At 40.4% G+C, this 20,359-nt stretch overlaps 1 protein-coding gene and 1 pseudogene across 3 annotated transcripts in view; one reads left to right on the top strand and one right to left on the bottom strand.

The window, feature by feature from the left end:
• Positions 1 to 20,359, bottom strand: part of CHCHD3 (coiled-coil-helix-coiled-coil-helix domain containing 3) — a 272,891-nt gene that overhangs the window by 114,093 nt on the left and 138,439 nt on the right. The window lies entirely within an intron of this gene.
• LOC132015255 (large ribosomal subunit protein eL15-like) overlaps positions 1 to 20,359 on the top strand; it is a 30,716-nt pseudogene that overhangs the window by 1,875 nt on the left and 8,482 nt on the right.

Raw genomic sequence — 20,359 nt, 5'->3', positions numbered from 1 at the left:
TTTGTGTGAGTTTTAAAAAAACTAATTTTTCAAAGAAAGCAGAATGCTTTTCTCTGGTAAGTCGAAGTTAGCATTGCCATTCTGGACTCTCACATACATGGGGGGAAGGCCAATGAATTCCTGAGCCCCCTCATGAAACTGGATTTCCAAATGTCTCTTGTCTACTGGTTATCTATTTTTCTAATTATTTCCCAATGATCTAGTTAAACAATCCTTCTCATCCCTCAATTCCATATACGTCTCGATTAAATCTACTTTCTTCTACTCTTCATCCTAACCAGTTTATGGCTGCCTGGGTCTACCATTCAAGTGCTCTTCCAGAGAATTAGAAAGAATAACTAAATCACTCAGTGGGAAAAGATACAAACTGATAAAAGTGAAACTTTGTTGAGCAGCCTCTTTTTTCCCTAAATGCATTGCTTCTTATCACCATTCCTTATTTTCCCGAGAATGAAAAGAACATTGTAGGGAATTATTTACAATAAACTCTAAGTATGTAATTTCTTTTGAATGCATTCAAATAGTGTGGGCTGCCTCCAAGTTTGATTCTGCTGTTGTTTAAAAAGAAGAGTAAAATCAATATATATACCTCGGAGCCCTGTACTTGGTTGGCGAGTTTATTCTGAATCTGGATAGAATCTAAAAGTGTTCTATACAATCCCAACAGAGACGATTAACCAATAGACTCTCCTTCTACCAGAACTAGTTCCTGTCTTTAAATGAAATTCCTCCTGCTGAAACTGAATCCTTAAAAAAAAATTAATCCCATACTCAGATGTAGCTAGAAAAGAGCCAGTCATAATCCTCCATGTCGTACTTCTACACATACTACCAGAAGGTAATCCCCTCAAACTTCTCCTCTTTTAACTAAATATCTGTGTTATGCAGCTACATATTTTTTTATCCAGCTCTTCAACTGCAAGGTGGATCTTTTCTGTATGTTATTCAAATTCTACACCCCTCTCAGGTTATTTAAATTCTGTGAACCTTGATTTCTTCATCTAAGAAATAAAGCTAGTGACACCTGACTTTTTCCTCTCTTTTAAGAATCAAATTAAATCATATGTGTAAAGGCATTTTTAAGAAGTTAAAAACAACATACTCATTCTAAGTAGGTATGTGAGCAAGCAAATGAGGAAAAAAGGACCAGAATGAAGAAAAGACATTAAGGATAACACAGTTAAAATTTAAGTCAAGCTTTGTCTATATTTCCTGCACTCACTAAAGCTTATTCACTCTGTGACAACTTCCAGTTTTGAATCTAATAAGGACTAGCATAGCAAATGATAACAAGTTAAGATCTTACCTACTGCTGCATTCAGAAAGATCTACTGCAAAAATCTTGAGCTGGCTGCTGGATGGGCGATGGTGTAGTTAGGGCGACAAAGACACTGAAGTTCAAATCTAGCATTTACTAGCTTTAGGATCTTGGAAAAATTACACAGGCTATCTAAGTCTTAGATTCTCCATCACCAAAATGAGGACAATAATCAGAGTTCTGGCACAGTGTGGCATACATTTGGGAAACAATACAGTCAGGACCAGTAAATGATACACAAATAGAAGAGCTACCTATGTATTTTATACATTAAGTTGTAATAAAGCATCTAAATACAAATTCTTTGCCAGTTGTCTGAAATAAGAATGAGTCCTTTTCTTTGAGTATGGCTCTGCTGAGTTTTCTACCCTCTTTATAATAGACTATCGTTAATTTGAGCTGGTTTTCCTAAAGATGAGTGAGGACCAAAAGACCCTCACAGAGCAACCAGCATGCAGGATCCCTCTTGATTTCCATCCCCCAATTCTTCCCACAGTTCTCTCACCCAAACCCACACCTAATTCAATAGCCAGTTTTCAGTAAATCACATTTATGAGTCTTTCCAAAGCATTCACCTTATTTTTCATATAATAGCAAGAGATGACATGACATTTAACTAATTTATGCAATAACAACACCTAACACAAACAGGCTTGCAAACAAACATGACCAACTTTTGGTAAGCATCCAACTTCACTGATCAGGTAATGCACAGGAATGTCAGAAAGTCTACTCGCGATGAGCACCAATGAACCATGGAGATGACTGACTCTATTTCATGAGGGACTGGAATGGAAGTTGTTTAACCTACCAGGTGGATTCTGGGGAGGTCAAAGGGTTCCACTACAGCTGAATCATCACCACCACTTTTGCTTTCACGCTAATCCCATATACCTGGGTTCGCTCCAGGAAGATCCCACATAAATTGTTTACCCTTCTTTGACCACATGATCGCTAAGACAATTGATCTGACTCCCTCCAGAAAGCTACAAAACAAACTTTCAAGTTGACCAAATCCAGTCACAAGATTTCAAGATTAGTCTGAAGTGATTCTAGCTTGCAGGAGGCAGAGACAGGGAAAGATCCAGGAATATTAAACACAAAGCATACCACTAAAAAACAAAACAAAACAACAAAAATCCCCCAAAACACTCTTTGGCTAACCTTATAATGAAAGCATTTTCTGCACAGTAAGATGTGTGTGGCCTCCGTGTACACCACTGGATGAGCGGAGATGTCTTGCTCCAGCTTCAACAAATTGTGTTCTAAATGCAACCCAAACTGTTAACTCCAAAGAACTGGCCGTTTAAACCGGGTGTTTCTCAAAGACTTATAGCTACAATCTGATATGTCACACAAGTATGAGGAGCAGGACAAGTAATCCTACTCTACTAATAAAGTATCAAAGATTGTGACCGACTGACTTCTTACACAAACCACAGATGACCAACGATTATCCCCGTGATAAGCTGCTCTCATTCCTTGGGTTTCTGGGTTGTTTTCCAAGTGAGAGTGCTACAGGTGGCACCCTAGAAATGCATACCATCATCACCCCTTTATCTATCCCTTTATTTATAATGTGGGTAATCTATGCAGCACCACAGCACATATGAACAAAGAGAGAGAACTATTGTTCTACCACTGAGGTCAGTAAACTGGAGCCCAAGGGCCAAATCTTGCCTACCACTTGTCTTGGAAATAAAGTTTTATCGAAACATAGCCCCATCCATTCACTTACATATTTGTTCATGGATGCTTTAGTGCTGCAATGACAGAGTTACATAGTTGCAAGAGAAACTGTTTGGCCTGCAAAGCTTAAAATATTTACTGTCTGGCCCTTTACAGATAGTTTGCTGACCCTGGCTCTAACAGAAATATGGTACCTTAACCAAAAGGCCTAGAAAACTTAGTCTTCTGACACTTTGGGAGAGAAAATGAATAGCTATATAAAGAAGATGCTTACCTAACATGCAAGTCCTCTCCAAAAGCAAGCAGATGACTTAGATACAGAACTAGTTTTCTGAATGACCAAACACAGACACTAAAGATCAAGTTCTCTCAACTTACTATTCTTAAATACAAGACTATGAGTCCCAGAGAGGACAGTTCCCGAACTTGTGTTTTATTTATCGTTTATTTGTTTATTGTTTGTTCGTTGCCATAGAAAAGAGAAGCAAAAGTGATGATGGAGTTCCAGGATGGTGATGGCATGCTCTTGTGTGTTTTAGAAGAAAGATATTCTGTGCTCAATATGTCTACCCAACAAACGGCTCCTCCAACCCAAGTTCAAATTCACTTAGAATTACAGGCTTGCTATCTTCCAAAATAAGAACATAATCGTTGTTCACTTAATTATTTCATTTTATGCATCAATATTTTCTTAATGTTCTCAGGTTTTAAATTTTAAAAAGCTATTTACAGATGGCTTCTTTTAAATATCTGGCACTGTAGTTTTCCATGAAAATGGCTTTTTAAACTATACATCCCAATACAGCTCACTTCTTTGTTGCATGAGAGTATGAAAAATAATTCTAGACTTCATTTCTTTTTTGTAACAACACTTACTGGCTGAGTGAGAACCACAGTAACAGGTACTGCTTGGGTTACAATGGGAACCACATGTCATATCCTCATATGGGCCCCCGGGAGAGAGGCTGTTCCCTACCTACCACTGACAGTTTCCTCTTGACAAGTCACCACCACAGAGAAGCAAAACTCATTGAATGCCATTAAATGTGGAACAAGGGGAAGGAAAAAGTCACATGAACAATATTTTAGTGTTAATATGATGATATCTGAGTAAATTATGACTCCAATTTTGAAAAGATTTGAGGGTCTATATATACATACAAGCAAAAAAGCTAAACTCTACTCATAATGATACTCTAATTTTATAAAACTCTTCTCTACCAAAGAATTCAAACCAATTATATATTCCTGAAATATACTTACACCACTACTTTCCTCCAGGCTCTGAAATTTCATTTAAGAAATGTAATAAAAGCAAGTAAATTCCAAGTACAAGGACAAGTTTCAGTACTCACCCCTTGAAACTGTTCTTTTGCAAAGTAATAAGATTAATCATCTACAAGCCTCTGTATATTAGGCCCATCCTAAAAATAAACAGTAAATAAGCCTAATAGTTTCTTGAAGGATGTGTCAAAAATCTCAATTTACAAATAAATAAACTGAAATTAAGAAGAGCTTGAGATCTTTAAATAAAAAAACAGAAAAACATAACACACACTGACAATAAACACAAAAAAAGTTTACATTAGTCATCTTCCAAAGACTATATTCAAAGGCAATTGTTTGAAATTCTGAGTGTATTTTTCCATTAGAAAATGGCCCAAAGGCAGCAGTAAAGCCTAAAGGGGACTTCTTACCACAAGTCTCAGAGGCTGATGGCACTGGGTTAGTGAGATGTCTAATTTCCCTACAGAACATAGGGAATTTGCAGAGAATTGTAAAGTTTTAAAGGATTTGAGAAGTCCATTCTTTCAAGCATCATCTCTGTTGATAGGAAGGAACAAAGGTTCAGCAACAGTAAATGACCATCAGTGGACCCAGAGCCATAAAGAGTCAACACAAGAGCCAAGAAGCACTGCCTCCATTCCCGCCATCTTTTTCTGGGTACACACAACTGAGGTTGACTGGATAAGCGTTCTTAAGCTCACAAAGAGAATGCAGAAAGGATAGGGAAAAACCTGTTATCAACTTGGCAGGCAAGAGTCAGGCCGGAGGGAAAAGAAGAAACAGCTTAAGGTGAGTGCAGGGAGACGGGAATGAATGTGCTTGTAGAGCACAACGCCAGTTATCCTAAGAAGGAAGAAAGGAGTTGACTGACCAAATCACTCCTGACTCAGAATGTATTTGCAGGCCTTGAATGTGACCTTTCCCAACAAAACTACTAATATTAGCACTAAGTACCTCAGCTAAGTAATCAACAGTCTCTGGTTCAAGTCCCCCAAAGCCTAAACACCAAAGAAAATACTACAAACTTCAGAAAACTGCCCAACACATCACTGAAGTGCCACTCCCTGATTTGAGTCCATGCCTGGTCTGTACCCCACACCCTGCTTACACACTAAAAGAAGTCTCGGTACCGTAACCCGGCTTCTCTTCGGAGGAGACGGAGATGGCAAACATACCAGCAGGTACTTTGATACATTTCAACTTTGATCAAATGTCCATGTGAAAGGCATAAGCCCTATTTTTTCCCTTGAGCATAACATTATTTTGAGTATTTAAGTCCGGCTTCTAAGTTGCTTGACCAATTTCTAGGAAGTTTTATTCACTTAAACAGGTTTCTAGCTACAACTGAGACTGTCAGCATTACTGTAGGTCTACTTACAAACTGCTACTCTGTATTTTACGGACAGGGCAACCCTACCAGCAAAGTAACTACTTACTTTTTTAAATCCCTTGGCCAATAACAAGGAAACATCATTTCAAACAGTCATGCTTTATCAAACCCTCACCATCCATAATGTGCTGAATGTTGTTGGATAAACAAATTAAGTATATCTTATACAGAATCTACATGTAAACCTTCATGTGAAAACTTACGTATTCCCACACAAGGTCAAGAAGGAAAACCAAACTCAAAGAGCCATTTAGAATATGGATTCAAATTGGAATAATGTCTTGCTAAAATGAGATCAAAACACGTACCATGTCACAATAGACAATGTCACAACAATGTCGTAACAGACATTCAAAGATCAAATGCATCAATAGAATCTTCAATAAATTTGTTTCCTTATCAAAAAATTTGTATTAATAATCTTTTTCAAAACCTTGATATTCTAGTTAGTTTTAAATGCCTGTGTGTTTCACTATAGTTGGAATGTGATTATCCATTTATAGACAGATTTGTATGTGACTGGACACTCCAAACCTGGTTTTTCCATATGGATAGATAGATAAGATTAGACACAGATAGAAATAAATATGTAACATATTCAGAGAGAAAAAAAATTTAAATTATTCCATTTACGCAGTGGCCAGATTTCTGGCAAGTGCAACCAGTTAGAACATAGTATTGACTGTGAATAAGATTTATTTTTTTAATTCTTAGCAACGGGGTGTCAGGGTCTGTAAACCTCACTATACATGAGTTTTATGTGCCTTCAGATCTTCATGCATAAAATTGCATGTAAAATCAGATAAAAATCAGAACCCAAGTTCTACAATCAAATAAACACACTTTTTGGAATATAACTTATCAGTGGGAGATAGACCCCACTCAATAACCAGAAATATTTTTGGCCTTTAGACTTTGAAAGATTTGTTTAAACACTTTTGCAACCCAAAGATAAAAAAGAAACACACATATGGGAAGTGTAATTTGACTTAGGGAATGAGCAGGAATAATGAAGCCCAAAAATACACAGTTGAAGTGTTTAAGTATTCATTAGTTCTATGCAATAAATAAATGGGTACTAGACTTCTGAAGAACACCTCAATCCTTTGCAGACAACTCATCAAAACCTTAAGAATAGCATTTGGCTTACAAACCTTAGACTAAATATAACCAGAAGACTGGAACCTTGACCACAGTTGGAGAAATAAGGAATGAGAACAAAAGAACTGTTGGCACTTCTTAACAAAAGAAGTGTTAAGCTGACTGACCAGGGTGAGATTATGTGATGATAATGAGACTAGGAAAAAGAGACTTGGTTTTAGTGAAATACGGAATACATCATATGGAAATTCTGGAGGCTAAAAATGATCAGACAAGCAGCCTACTGAGTGGGAAGGATTTGGTCTAATATTACCCAACGATGGTCTCACAATAACATGACATAAAGACATGAATCACAGGATGAAGTAAAAAGCAGGGTGTTTAAAAATAGCTCAATTGTTTTTAATTTATAAATCTGTCACTGTCTCACAGTCATTTAAGGGCAATTCATTATTCCTGGTTTTAAATATAGGGAAGGACTAACCTCTCCTCATTTGACCTGCTAATACTCCAAATTCAGACAACCAACAACTGAGAGGTCATGGTGTAAAAGGGAAAGACCGGCTGTGATCAGAGTGAGGGACTGAAATCCTTTTTTATAAAATTCTTCTTCTTTTTTTCTAACCTCTTTAAAAAGAAAGAAAAAAAAAAAAAAAAAGGAAAAAAGGCCAAGCAAGTGTGGAATATACAAAATTCACAGGACACCAGAGTTCAAACTACGGAGTACGTATTTTTAAATGAGGATCTCTAAAGGACTCCCAGCTTGGTTTAAATAGAAGCAAGCAATATTCCAATACAAACACGTTCTTTGAGATGTGCTATCTCTGGGATATGCAATGCAAAGCATATGAAATACCAAATGTCCAGCTCGCTTGCTCGCTCTCTCTCTCTCTCTCTCTCACACACACATACACACACAGCATGAATTCATGCCCAGCCACCTGAGTGCCACATGCCTTGAGAGAGATCTAAAGCTGCGACAAATTAAACTAGATCCTATTTCTTTAAGGCCCAGAACTGAAAAGAACTGAACACTAGTGGTGAACCTGATTCCCTTTGATCTTCATTGTAACAAAAAAGCAAGATGACATGCTCAAATGAAAAATGATTTATAATGGATGAAAGAAGGGCTATTCTTTCTTTGAATTTATCTGTTCGGAAGGGAAGAGGGTGGGGGAGTTTGGGGGAGAAAAATAAATTCTGGAAACACAAAACAACCCTTACAAGATAATAATATCAATAATGCAGTGGAGCAGGGAGCCAGGAGAAAGAAAGGATGTGAGGAAAATCACTTCAGTCTCCATTAGAAAGGGGAGAGATTCTAATCTAACAAATGGGTGGAAGACAATTTCTCATTTAAGTAAGATAAATTTTAAAAGAACCTGATTATGCTGCAATGTTGCAAGTAGAAAACATGGTACCTCACGGATTAACCCTGTACTACAGTGACTCTGGAATTCATTTCAAAATGACTGGATTTTATTACTGCTTTCCAGCAACAATTTACTACTTTATAAGATATAAATATTGGGAGTAATAAATTTGTCTGGTTGCTACCCCTAAATATTAAAATTTAACTTAATTAAATGCATTGTTCACAGGGGACACAGTTCCCCGAGCTAGCCCCTCAGTATGGTAATGTGAAGTTTTAACTGAGTTTATATTATTTATACAGATTTTTTAAAAAATCTGTGGCTGGTATTTTTCACCTATGGAACAACCTATCAGCACCCAGCCATACTAATGCCACACTAATGAACTGTTTTATTGTCAATACTTTTTTTGTTTTAAGCCAGAGTATAACTCAAACAAGATCAATGGTTTAGTCAGCCGAATCACGACTTATTTTTGTAAGAATTGGTGTATACAGGAGCGGAGCAGAAGTTCTAGAGGAGAACCTTTGGAGTTAGCTATAGTTGTAGCTCTTACAACCTGAAGAAGTCATTTAGTTATTTAATATGTATGTAGACTCAGACCTGTGCAATGTTCTGCAAAGATCCATGACACTCCTAAGTCATGATACAAGGTGCTGAAGTAACAGAGGATCGCTGCCCCCATCCACTAAGAGCTCATATCCACTGGGGAAGTGGAGCAGAAACACAGAAGCAGAATAACAAATTTCACAGTGGATGGAGAAATGTTAACAAAAACGGTTCCAAAAGAAGAGGATCAAGAAAGAGTTAAGGTGGAAAAAGATGGATATTCACAAGCAAAGGCATTAAAGCACGGAGGGATGGTAGCCTGGAAATGCATGGCAGGCTCAGCGACCTGGTTCATGGCAGTGGCATTGAAGCTGCCCTTGGAAATATGGCCAATAATTAGCTAAAAATAACAAAAATAAATAAAAAAAAAAGTAAAAAAAGGAAATATGGCCAAAGATGAGGTAGTAAAACCGAGCACGGGCAGACTATGAAGATGCGCCTTGGTACCCTGCTGAAGCTCCAACTTGACCTGGAGACCATGGCAGGCCACTGCAGGACATCCTGCCTGGGGCTAACACATCAGAGGTCCACCTGAGATAAACCAAACCACTCCAGAGGCGGTGTGCAACACTGAGGCAAGCAGTGGAGATATGCTTGAAGGGATACAGGCTAAATGTCACGAAGGCCCAGATAAGGTCTGTGCCAGACCTTGGATTCCAGGGGGGTTTTTTGGTTGTTTTTTTTAAAGAAATTATTTATTTATTTGACACAGAGAGAGAGAGATCACAGGTAGGCAGAGAGGCAGGCAGAGAGAAAGGCGGAAGCAGGCTCCCAGCCAAGCAGAGAGCCTGATGCGGGACTTGATCCCAGGACCCTGAGATCACGACCTGAGCCGAAGGCAGAGGCTTAACCCTGAGCCATGCAGGCATCCCTGGATTCCAGAGTTTTCAGGAAGTGGAATCAGCAGGGTATGGAAAAGGAGGCATGGCAAGGACAACTGGATTTCTGATCCAGAGGGTGGTCTCGCTCACTGAGAAAGAGAACAGCAGTCTCCGACGCAGTCTGCCAGGGAGAAGAGAAGACTCGGCTCAACGCTCCGTGTCGAAAACTACAGCCTAAGAATCTAGACTCTGAAGTTGTTGGTTTATAGCTGATGGCTCGAGCCCTGGGAGTGGATGAGACTAAATGGAGTACAGAGGCTGGAAAGAAGTACTCACGGGAACCAGAGGAGCAAAGGAGATGATGGACACGAGCGCATCCCGTAACGTGCACCTTCGACACAGAGGTGCTTTTCTTTTAATGACGTATCAGTGCCCACCCTCCTTATCAGATAATCTCTGATGACTTTTTATGAACAATTCTATATATTATGGGATATGGAGCTAATGATTAGAATCTAACAGATGACAGAACTTTAGGCAGTGCAGTTTATTAATACCTATCTTCACACAGATTACATAAGCCCACGCCCCCAGATTAGAACATACAGTAAAGGGCTCCCTATAACCATGACAATGATGAATGTCAGTCTGGTCCCCCAAAATGTAGTATAACAGTAGTTTTATGGAAAATCATAAATGATTGCTGATGCTTCTGACCCCTTGCCCAGCTGTCTTTATTAACCACAATGAAGTGAAATGGAAAATCTCCTTTACTCTGAATATGCACACCAAGTCTCTGGAAACTTGTTTTTTTGTGGGGGTGGGTTTGGGGGACAGAGACAACAGAGGGAGTGAGAGAGAATCCCAAGCAGGTTCCTTACCCTATGCAGAGCCCAACACGGGGCTGGATCTCACAACCCTAATCTCATGACCTGAGCCAAAATCAAGAGTCAGATGCTTAACCAAATGAGAAATTAACTAGATGAGCCAGCCAGGCACCCCTCCACTCATTTCTAACGCCTCACAGCTAACCCTGTTTTTACTGTTCCTACTCAAGTAGGTATAAAAAAATCTACACATCTGTAAATGTAGAAAAAGCTGGTAATTTGATCAAATATGTATTAAACTTCAGCTCCTCCAAGATTACAACACTGACCCTTGCCCAAGCATTTATAATAGTATCGACAGCTGTTGCCAAAGTGCATGGAAACAACTGGTTTAAAATGGCTTGAATTTCTAAAACAAGTGTTATTTTTCAAAATATAAAAGACACTGTTCAAATAGCTCTATCATTTATGTACGCATTAAGCTGTTTAAAACTGACAATCTTTAATAATAGTATCTTCTCTGAATTAGATGTCCATTTCCAATGCCAGTCAGAATGGATTTCAGAAGCCCCAGAAGAACTCAACCCTAAAGACGACTCAAAGGTAGGTTTCAGTAAGCAAAAACTAGTCTGACAGAACTCAAATCTGTTGGATACATTTAAGACTTCATTCTAACTTTTTTTTAAAAGATTTTATTTATTTATTTGACAGACAGAGATCACAAGTAGGCAGAGAGGCAGGCAGAGAGAGAGAGGAGGAAGCAGGCTCCCTGCTGAGCAGAGAGCCGGATGTGGGGCTCGATCCCAAGACCCTGGGATCACGGCCTGAGCCGAAGGCAGAGGCTTTAACCCACTGAGCCACCCAGGCGCCCCTCATTCTAACTTTTTTAAAAGGTCCCATCTTTCCCAAGAAGTTTCTTACACTACCCCTAAAATCAAAGATATCCATATCGCGAAGGATCTTCGGAACGTATTTAAGTGTTCAGATAGTAAGTCTATTGATTGATACAGGTGAAGCAACTGCAGCCTCTTTCTCTCTTGGAAGCACAGAACCTACAGAAGATTCCCTCAGAAAGACTAGGCTAAGGTCTTTCGCTGGAGGCCTGATGAGGAGGGTATCCTGTTACGGGAGGAGGATGGACCCAGGCAAGAAGAAGACCCGGAACGTGAAAAGAATGAAATCAAGGATAAAGGGTAAAAACTAAAAGAAGTCCAGGAGACCTGGGTGAAATTCAAGTTGGGACCATGAAAGGACAAGTCAGTCAGGTAAGAGGTATCAACATCTGATTAGCAACAAAGATGCACCGGGCTGGCCATTCCATCATGTCTCACCTGACCCTGTTCACCTGAGGTTGCCTCAGACCTGCCCTGAAGAAAAAACTGACCTGGCATTCACACAGTAGAATACAGAATCTCGGTGAATCCTGTAACTGAGATAATGGAGCCCATTAGGTTGCAAACTTCTCTCCCTCCAATTTAAATTTCCTCACATGATCTTCTGAAGAGGATTTCTCTTCCCTTTTCAAAGACCCTCATCTCTAAACTTGGATATATCCCACCCCCCCCGCCAAAACTCCCTTAAGATTGTGTTCTATCAACTTACTACCACCTTTTTGCATTTTTTATCTTTCTCTTGCCACTGGATTCCTGCTCTAAGCTCTCAAACACATTAATCTCTCTTTAAAGGAAACCTCTCCATGCAAACTGATACAGCTACTATGGAAAACAATGCGGAGACTCCTCAAAAAATTAAAGATAGAACTACCATATGACCCAGGAATTCCGCTACTTGGTATTTACCCAAAGAAAACAAAAATATTAATTCAAAAAGATATATGCTCCTCTATTTTATTGCAGCATTGTGTACAATAGCCATGATATGCAATGTAAGTGTCCTTCCATTGACGAATGGATAGAGAAGATGTGGTACACAGACACAGACACACACACACACAAATGGACTATTACTCAGCCATAAAAAAGAATGAAATCTTGGGGAGCCTGGGTGGCTCAGTGGGTTAAAGCCTCTGCCTTCGGCTCAGGTCATGATCTCAGGGTCCTGGGATAGAGCCCTGCATCGGGCTCTCTGCTCGTGGGGAGCCTGCTTCCTCCTCTCTCTCTGCCTGCCTCTGTGCCTACTTGTGATCTCTGTCAAATAAATAAATAAAATCTTAAAAAAAAAATGAAATCTTGCCATTTGCAGCAATATGGATGGATTTAGAGGGTATAAATACTAAGTGAAATGAGTCAGTCAGAGAAAGACAAATGTCATATGATTTCACTCGCGTGTGAATTTATTTGTTCATAAAACAAATGAACAAAGAAAAAAAAAGAGACAAACCTAAAACAGACTCTGTAACTATAGAGAACAAGCTGGTGGTTGTCAGAGGGCAGCTGGGGGGGCTGGAGATGAGCGAAAGAGAGAAAGGGGATAGAGAGTACACGCATCCTGATGAGCACTGAGCAACGCACAGAATTGTTGAATCACATATTGTACACCTGAAACTAATACAACACTGTGTGTTAACTATACTTGAATTAAAAAATGAGCTAAAAACAATGAAGAAAAATTATTTAAAAGAAGGGGGGTTAATGAAGGAAAAAAATAAGGGAAAACTCCCAAAACACTGCTGCTTCTTCAAGGTATGTATTCTTCACCACAGTTCTTTCACAGGTTAAAGTCCTGACAGAAAAGTAACTTCCTCAGCTTTTTCCTTTTTTCCCTTCTTTAACTACCTGAAAGCTGGCTCTGATTCCACTGCTTGAGGTATGCACATTATTAGGTAAGCTAATCACTGATCGATAATTGCCTAAGTCAACGGCCTCCCATCAGCGCTCATCCTGCTGGCCCTCTCTGGGAACCATTTCTTGAAGCTCTCTCTTCTGCTCACAGCCAATACTCCTCCTTCTCTCCTTGCAGATGGCTCCTATGTCATCTCCTCCACAACTCTTCCTCCAGCGGGTATCTGCCAAAATGCTACCTTTGCCCTCTTTTGTCTTCTGTCCACATTCTCTTCTTTGGAGATCTCCCCACTCCCGATCTTTACCGCTGTGAGAAAGATTCTCAGACCTCTCTCCATCCCTGGCCACCCTCCCCAGTTCCAAAACTGCCTCTAATTTATTTAATGAATATATCCACATGGATGTCTTGGAGGTACTTCAAACACAGCAACCTGAAACATAACTGGTCATTAACCAAATCTCAAGCCATCACCATCCAATTAGACAGTAAGAAACATGACACAGGAATAGGCACAGGAAGTCTTTCTTCTTATAGTGACAGGTAGATGTTTAAGGGTTGGGAGAGTGCCTTCCTCAGCTTCATATACAAAGTCAGAGAACCTATAGTTTTGAACACCACGAACATGAGAGAGTATTTCCTCCATGACTGCTCTAAGGACCACAGTACTTAAGGTCTGCCCTAAGGAAATAAGAAAGTAAGAGAAAGCCTCTCCATCCAGTCACATGGATCCTTACCTCATCAGATGGCCTTAGGATTGCCTATTTGCTGCTTCAGTAATACACCAAAATGACAGAAACCTTAAACTGACTTAGTGATTCCTGTCAGTCTTTGAAATCAGAGTAATCTTTATGGTATGGTGTAGCTCACTTCTCCTTTTGGACCTTCCACTTCTAAACTCAGCAATGCCTACCATATATAATCTCCCCCCTTGAATGCCAATGTACAGTCTCCTAATAGAAATAGCTTCGCCTTGCTGGAAAGACTAGCCCACATTCTTATCCTAAAAGATTTCATCCTTTTTATCTCTCCTTTAATCTGCCTCGACATGGCCACAAGACTGGCCGTTTGGGTACTCTGTGCCTTCTAACCTGTCGGCCATTAACAGGCCGCCTTACCCAGCCCGTAAGTTCCAATGACATTCGTGTACTCAACATCCAGAAGCAGGTTCTGCTATCTATGGGTTCTCCCACCTCTGGATCTTTTTGTTCCAGCTGTCCTCTCAGTTTGGATGCCAAAAACCTTTCAAACCCCTAACCCCTCCTTTTTAAAGTTCCAGCTCAGATACTCACTCTTCTAAGAAATTTTGGCAGGCTCTCTCCTCATTCATCCCTATAGCCCAACCTTATCTCTAGAGCCTGAATTCTACCTCGGCCCTTTAGTACTCTGTGTTTCTACCTGTGCCTATGTTGATCTTCTGAACTAGAATTTTAGGCCAAGAGAGTGTGAGTCATCTTTGTAATGCCCAGAGCACTAATGATACATTCAGCACATAGAGAGCAATATATTAATGTGGGAAAACACTAGACATGGAGTCACAAGAGCTGGTTCAAGCCACAACTTGGTCACTTATGTGGAAGTAGTGATTTCCATCAAGTCACGTAACTTTTGTTTTTCAGCGCCCCCCCCCCCAATAAAATGTAAAATAGTAACTCCTTAATTTGAGGATATTCAAAGGCACAAGAGGAAGAACAGCCAGGAAAGTTCTACGGAAAATCAGTATAAAGCAAACAAATACAAGACAGTATTACTAGAATGTTTTAAAACACACTGTGTGTTGATAAAGATGGACTCTTTCTACAAAAGAAATGCTGCTATAAATGATTAAGTGCTGGCTACAGAAACTCGAAGAGACAAAAACATCAGAGGTTTGCTCACTGGTAACACTTGATCTCTTTAAGATTATTACATTGGTTTATTATACTGGAGTGTAATATGCTAATCAAAGTATTAAAACTCGCTTTTAAAATGCAGCAGTTTGTAGCCTTCTGTAACTTCAGGCATTAATTTGGGTAAACAGTCATTATACTACACTCATATGCCTAACTCCTCAGTTATACTTTTGACATAAATGTCAATTACATGAAAGAGCTTTTGAAAAAGAATCTGTATCATTTTTTCTTAGGATTCAGTTAACAACTTACCTTCTCACTGACCAATGTAAATGAGCTTGTAAATTTCAAGTTCTGTGAGGGGTCTCTAAATGCCAGCCCAACCCCCAACACGCACACGTTTAACACAATGTCTGCGTTACTTCTGAAAAGAAGAAACCCACTGTGCAGCAGGCGGTGTGAAATATAAGGCAGCTTTACAGTGCATTATGAAAGCAAGAAAACAGCCAGCTGTGAGTTAGAAATAGAACAAAATTTTGAGTTGCAAACCCAAGGGACCTTCAGGTAACATTGAAAGTATTCCTTAATGATGAATAGCTGATTTCATTTCAGACCCACTAGGAACACTGTAGGATATATTTAACATTTTAATTTTTGGTTTCAAAAAGCAATAAACCTGTTGGTCAGACTGAAGCGTGGCGGTCACAGCGGCCGATCTATCCATCAGTCCAACATAGCTGGGCTTCACCAGCAGACCCTGACACCAATTAGGAAACTGAAATAGCGAACTGCTGCTACCAGGTTACAGTTTTGCCAATTAGAGCACATCCTGGGTGAGAGCTACCAATGAACACTGACTGGAACCCAGGGTCAGGAAGGAGAGGTGAAAAGCACCTCATGCAATGAATGCGACATGAAAAAGAAAGATTGCAGGAGGGACAGAGGAAAAGAAGCAAGACTGTCTAAAATCAAACAGTACATTTTATTGTTCACTTGTCAGAGACATGCAGGCACTAAGACAAAGCAAAAGCAAGGCGCTTCCCTTGGTCTCTGTCCTGGAAGGAACTGCTTATTGGCCAGCCCAACTCGGGAGCCCATCGCTGTGGTACGTGAGCACTGAACCTGCCATCTCCAACTGTTTCCTTTTAGTCAGGATTCACAAGTTAAGCCAGCTCATGCAGGGTCTGAACGTCAAAGCCAGCCCACTGATAGACACGTATCAAAGTGCTGGAAGGACAGTATTTCAGATCAGGCTCATTACTGGCACACGAACCTTTTCTGCTAAAATTTCTCTTTTTTACATCCTACAAAATTTTAAGGACCTCCTTTCAATTTTTCCACCTGAGTGTCTCTTCTAAGCCACAGCTTATAGCCCTGGCTTACCAAAACGTCATCAAATCTAAGGACCTCAAAATCTCCCCCCTGAGTCCTTTCATCTAGTCACCGTTCCCCGCCTCAGAATACCTTCTCTTAATCCCATTTAATCGTCTGGCTTTGAGGGACTCCCAACTGATCCTTTCTGCTCTGTGTCATCTGAAAAAGCAAAAGGCAAAAAAAGCAAGGCTGACACGAAAACCTTCCAGAGTGTGGAAGTTTGGGACTACAGCTGTCAATTTCAGAATCACACAGAAACCTAGGTCTGGATCACTTCCACAAATGTGGAGCACATTCTGGCCTGCGTCAGATGAAAATGATAGACAAAAATTTCCTACACATGAAAAGAACTTTTTAAAAAGCATTTTTCAAATGCTAACGTGCTATTATTCATTTATCAACTGAGTCACAGTTGTAACCACCTATTTTCCACAGGATCTGATGTCAGCCTCATTGTGGTGACTCAAATTCAACTCTGGTGGCTCTCTGTTCTGCTGCCATGAGTTTTGTGAGAACAAGACCAAGTGATTCTAAGGGTGTACACTCAGCCTGCGTTCTACATATTCATCTGCAGAGGAGGGTGTATTTCAATGATGGACATGGAAAGCATCAGTCAGAGTTTATCATAAGTTGCTTCTAAATTGTTCTAGGGCCCTAAAAACATAAAAGATATCAACTTTGGCTGCCAGTTGGAATCATCTGGAAGCTTTGAAACATGTTGCATCCTAGGTCCTACCCTGCAGAAATGTTCTTTTTTTTTTTTTTTTTTTAGCCCCAGTTGGACTTGGTCTATATCTGGGTCTGCTGGTCCTTCCCTCCAAAAAGATACCAGAGGTCAAAACACCAAAATACAGCACAGCTAAGACAAAGATCCCAAGTACTTCAAAGGTTTATTACACACACGGGCACGGACATGGCTAGCGGAGTCTGGGAGCGCAAGGGGGCCACAGGTAAAAGGGCTCCTACTCCAAAAGTAGGTGCAAGGAGACGAATGAGGTCGGCCGCTGGGGATACCCATGTAGAACTGAATCCCACCAGGGGGATTTCTTAACGAATGCTGGGGGAGGACGAACTTCTGGTGGTCCATTCGGGTTGCGGGGAGGGAGGTATCAAAAGGGAGGAGACGGTACCCTGCTCGGTCTTGCTGGGAGTAGCAGGAGTGAGTTAAGTGGCAGCATCTGACAATTTCCACCCTAGTAGATGCTTCAAGGTTGGACAAAATGTCATTATGCTGGGAGTGACTTATCCTACCCAACCCTATTTTTCTAGAGTAGCCAAGCAGAGAACCACTACTCTAGCAGGGCTTCTCCAATTTTAATGCGCATATTCACCTGGGGATCCTGTTAAAATGTAGATTCTGCCTCAGTAGATCTGGGCTGGGTCAGAGAGTCTGCACTTTCAACAAGCTTCCAAGTGACAGCAATGCTGCTATTCCATGGCCTGCACAGCCCTGTTCTTCAGAACAGTCTCCCCCTGAGTTACAGGCCTCTCCCAAGTGGAAATCCGGTGGTAGCCTTTGGCGGACCCATTCTGGGTTACTTTGGAACATCTGCAGGTACTGGCAAAACTAACCACCCTGAGAATGGAGCCCAGATGAGTGGAGAATTACTACAGTCATCTTACTCCAGAGTGCTGCCCCTCAAATATTTCCTGCCTTTGTTAAATAAGCAGATAAATGTATATCTGCTTATTTTCCAACTATCTTCTCACTAGAACGGCTACTCAAAGCAGCAGCATGTGTGTCAAGCTTCCCACTGTAACCCTAGAGGCTTCCAGCATGGCACAGGTACCCAAATTTGCTGGCTCAAGGAGGGACGGCATGAGAGGACGTGGGCACCGCATGTCACGCTGGTGTTTGGTTACCCCAGTCTGTGCTACCAGTTCATTCTAGGCAAAGAGATGTGGGGCAACAACCTCGGTCTTGCCTTCTGGCCAATAATTAGGTAGGTCTGCCTGGCAAAGGGTGCAACATAACAAAGACAAGAGACTACCCTGCATCTTCTCAATTCTACTTTTTTAAGATTTATTTGAGAGAGAGAGGATAAGCAGGGCCAGGGTAGAGGGAGAGGGGGAGAGACTCTCAAGCAGACTCCCTGCTGTTATGCCTGAGAATAACCCTCAATCTCAAATCCACACGACGCCCCCAAAGGACCATGATGAAATGGCAAAGGAGAAACTCTTGAGCCTCAGGAAAGATATTAATCCATCCTCAGAATTCAATCACTCACAAACGCCTACTACCAAAACTACTTAAGGTCCCACAAAATTAGAAAACTAACAAAATTAGAAGTGCAAGTACCTGAGGCAGCATATAAGCAAGTGAGACATAAAACCAGTGAGACTCAGATTTCACTGACGAGCCTGGACCTCAGAAGGCCAGCACTGATTCTCAATGATTTTCCAATTGTAGGTTGCTACCTATTAGAGGACTGTGAAAATGTTTTAGTGGATTACGACCCACTGTCTTTAAAAATGAAAACAGAATAAAACAGAAAATATGAGGGCAGAAAGTAGAATTTCTTGTGTTTATTAATATATCCATGTGCATTGCATCATAACTTAAAATGTATTATTGGAGGTCACGACTTTAAAAAATTTTAAGTACCCTTCTACACCAAGGAGGGCCATATTTCATACAGGGTCACAACTAAATAAGTAATGTTCACAAACTCAGAAGGCACATTTATACTAGACTCAATGGCGTACGTAGTAGCTCAAAGCATGGGTCTGAAGCCAAAGTGATTGCCTAGTGGTGAAAGGTGAATTACTTAACTTCTCTAAGCCTCAGTTATTCCAATCACAGGAACAGTAATACTACCACCTCATGCTATAACAATCAAATTAGATACATGTGGAATTCTGGGCACAGAGCCTGGCAAAAGCAAGTGCTTGATAAAATATTACGCTTTATTATCACTACTTAAATGCAAGTCCGCAATGTCCTTTTACATTATTTCAGTGGTAAAATATTAAAGAACAGGGGTTCAGGTGACTCATGCGAGCAAGACGGGGATGGCTACCTACGTAAAAACTGAGGAAATCATCTAATTCTGCAAGAAGGTACTTGGAATAAAGAGCTCGCCATTGCCAAAGGGCAAGATGGAAGAGGCATGAACTCACAGAAATGCCATGAAGTGAAGACACAGTGAAGAAAGAGAGCACAGGTCGATAAAAGCCCACGTAACTTCTCCTACCAGGACACCTGCATCTTGCTCTCCCTTTAAACCATCACCAGTAGCTCTGACCCCGGCCTACAAAAGTATGAAGGACCTTAAGCTCACCCTGAGTGCCAGCCTTCTTCCAACTGTGAGGAGCCACATGCTGTGTTCTCAAGAACCAATTATTAATTAGAAGCCCTGGAGGGCTGGACGGTGCTTGTTATTATTAAATCCAATATCAAAAAGGGATGGGGATAATTACTATATTTGCTTTTCCAACTGGTCTTGATGAAATACGCTGAAGTTATTCTTGACATAAGTGTCACCACTGGTAAAGCGCTCAATTTGCTGGCGTCTCATCAATGGTACACTCGAAACTCCTATTGCTTGCTGTTAAACTAACAGTTTATATTAGGCTAAACACAGTTTGGTAGCCATTGTCAAGAAAATTGGAGTTGCTCAGGCATGGCAGCAGTTACTGATGTTATTTGTTTGGAAGCCTTGTGATTTAGTGAATCACTAGCAATTGTTAAGCAAGTAATTAAACTATAAAGCCAAGACCTGTGATTTTCAGTCTTTTCAAAGCAATAATCATCAAAATTCCAAGTACCATTTAACTGATTCCCTTCTAAACACGCTGGCAACGTTTATGTTGTCATTCATCCAGTTGCATAGTTTATAAAAACTAGATTATGGCCTTTATAGAAATTATATACTGCTCAGCGACTTCACTAAACATGAGAGGTTTAAAAGAAAAACTCACAGAAATTATTTAATGAGAACTGGACATAAGAAGTTTTGGATTTCCTCACACATATGGCTATCTTAGGTTTAGGAATAC

This window comes from Mustela nigripes, chromosome 4 (assembly GCF_022355385.1).
Source record: "Mustela nigripes isolate SB6536 chromosome 4, MUSNIG.SB6536, whole genome shotgun sequence".
In the NCBI taxonomy this organism is placed as follows: Eukaryota; Metazoa; Chordata; class Mammalia; order Carnivora; family Mustelidae; genus Mustela; species Mustela nigripes.
Note: the sequence above shows the minus strand (reverse complement) of the source record. Positions and strands in the feature narration are given on the sequence as shown.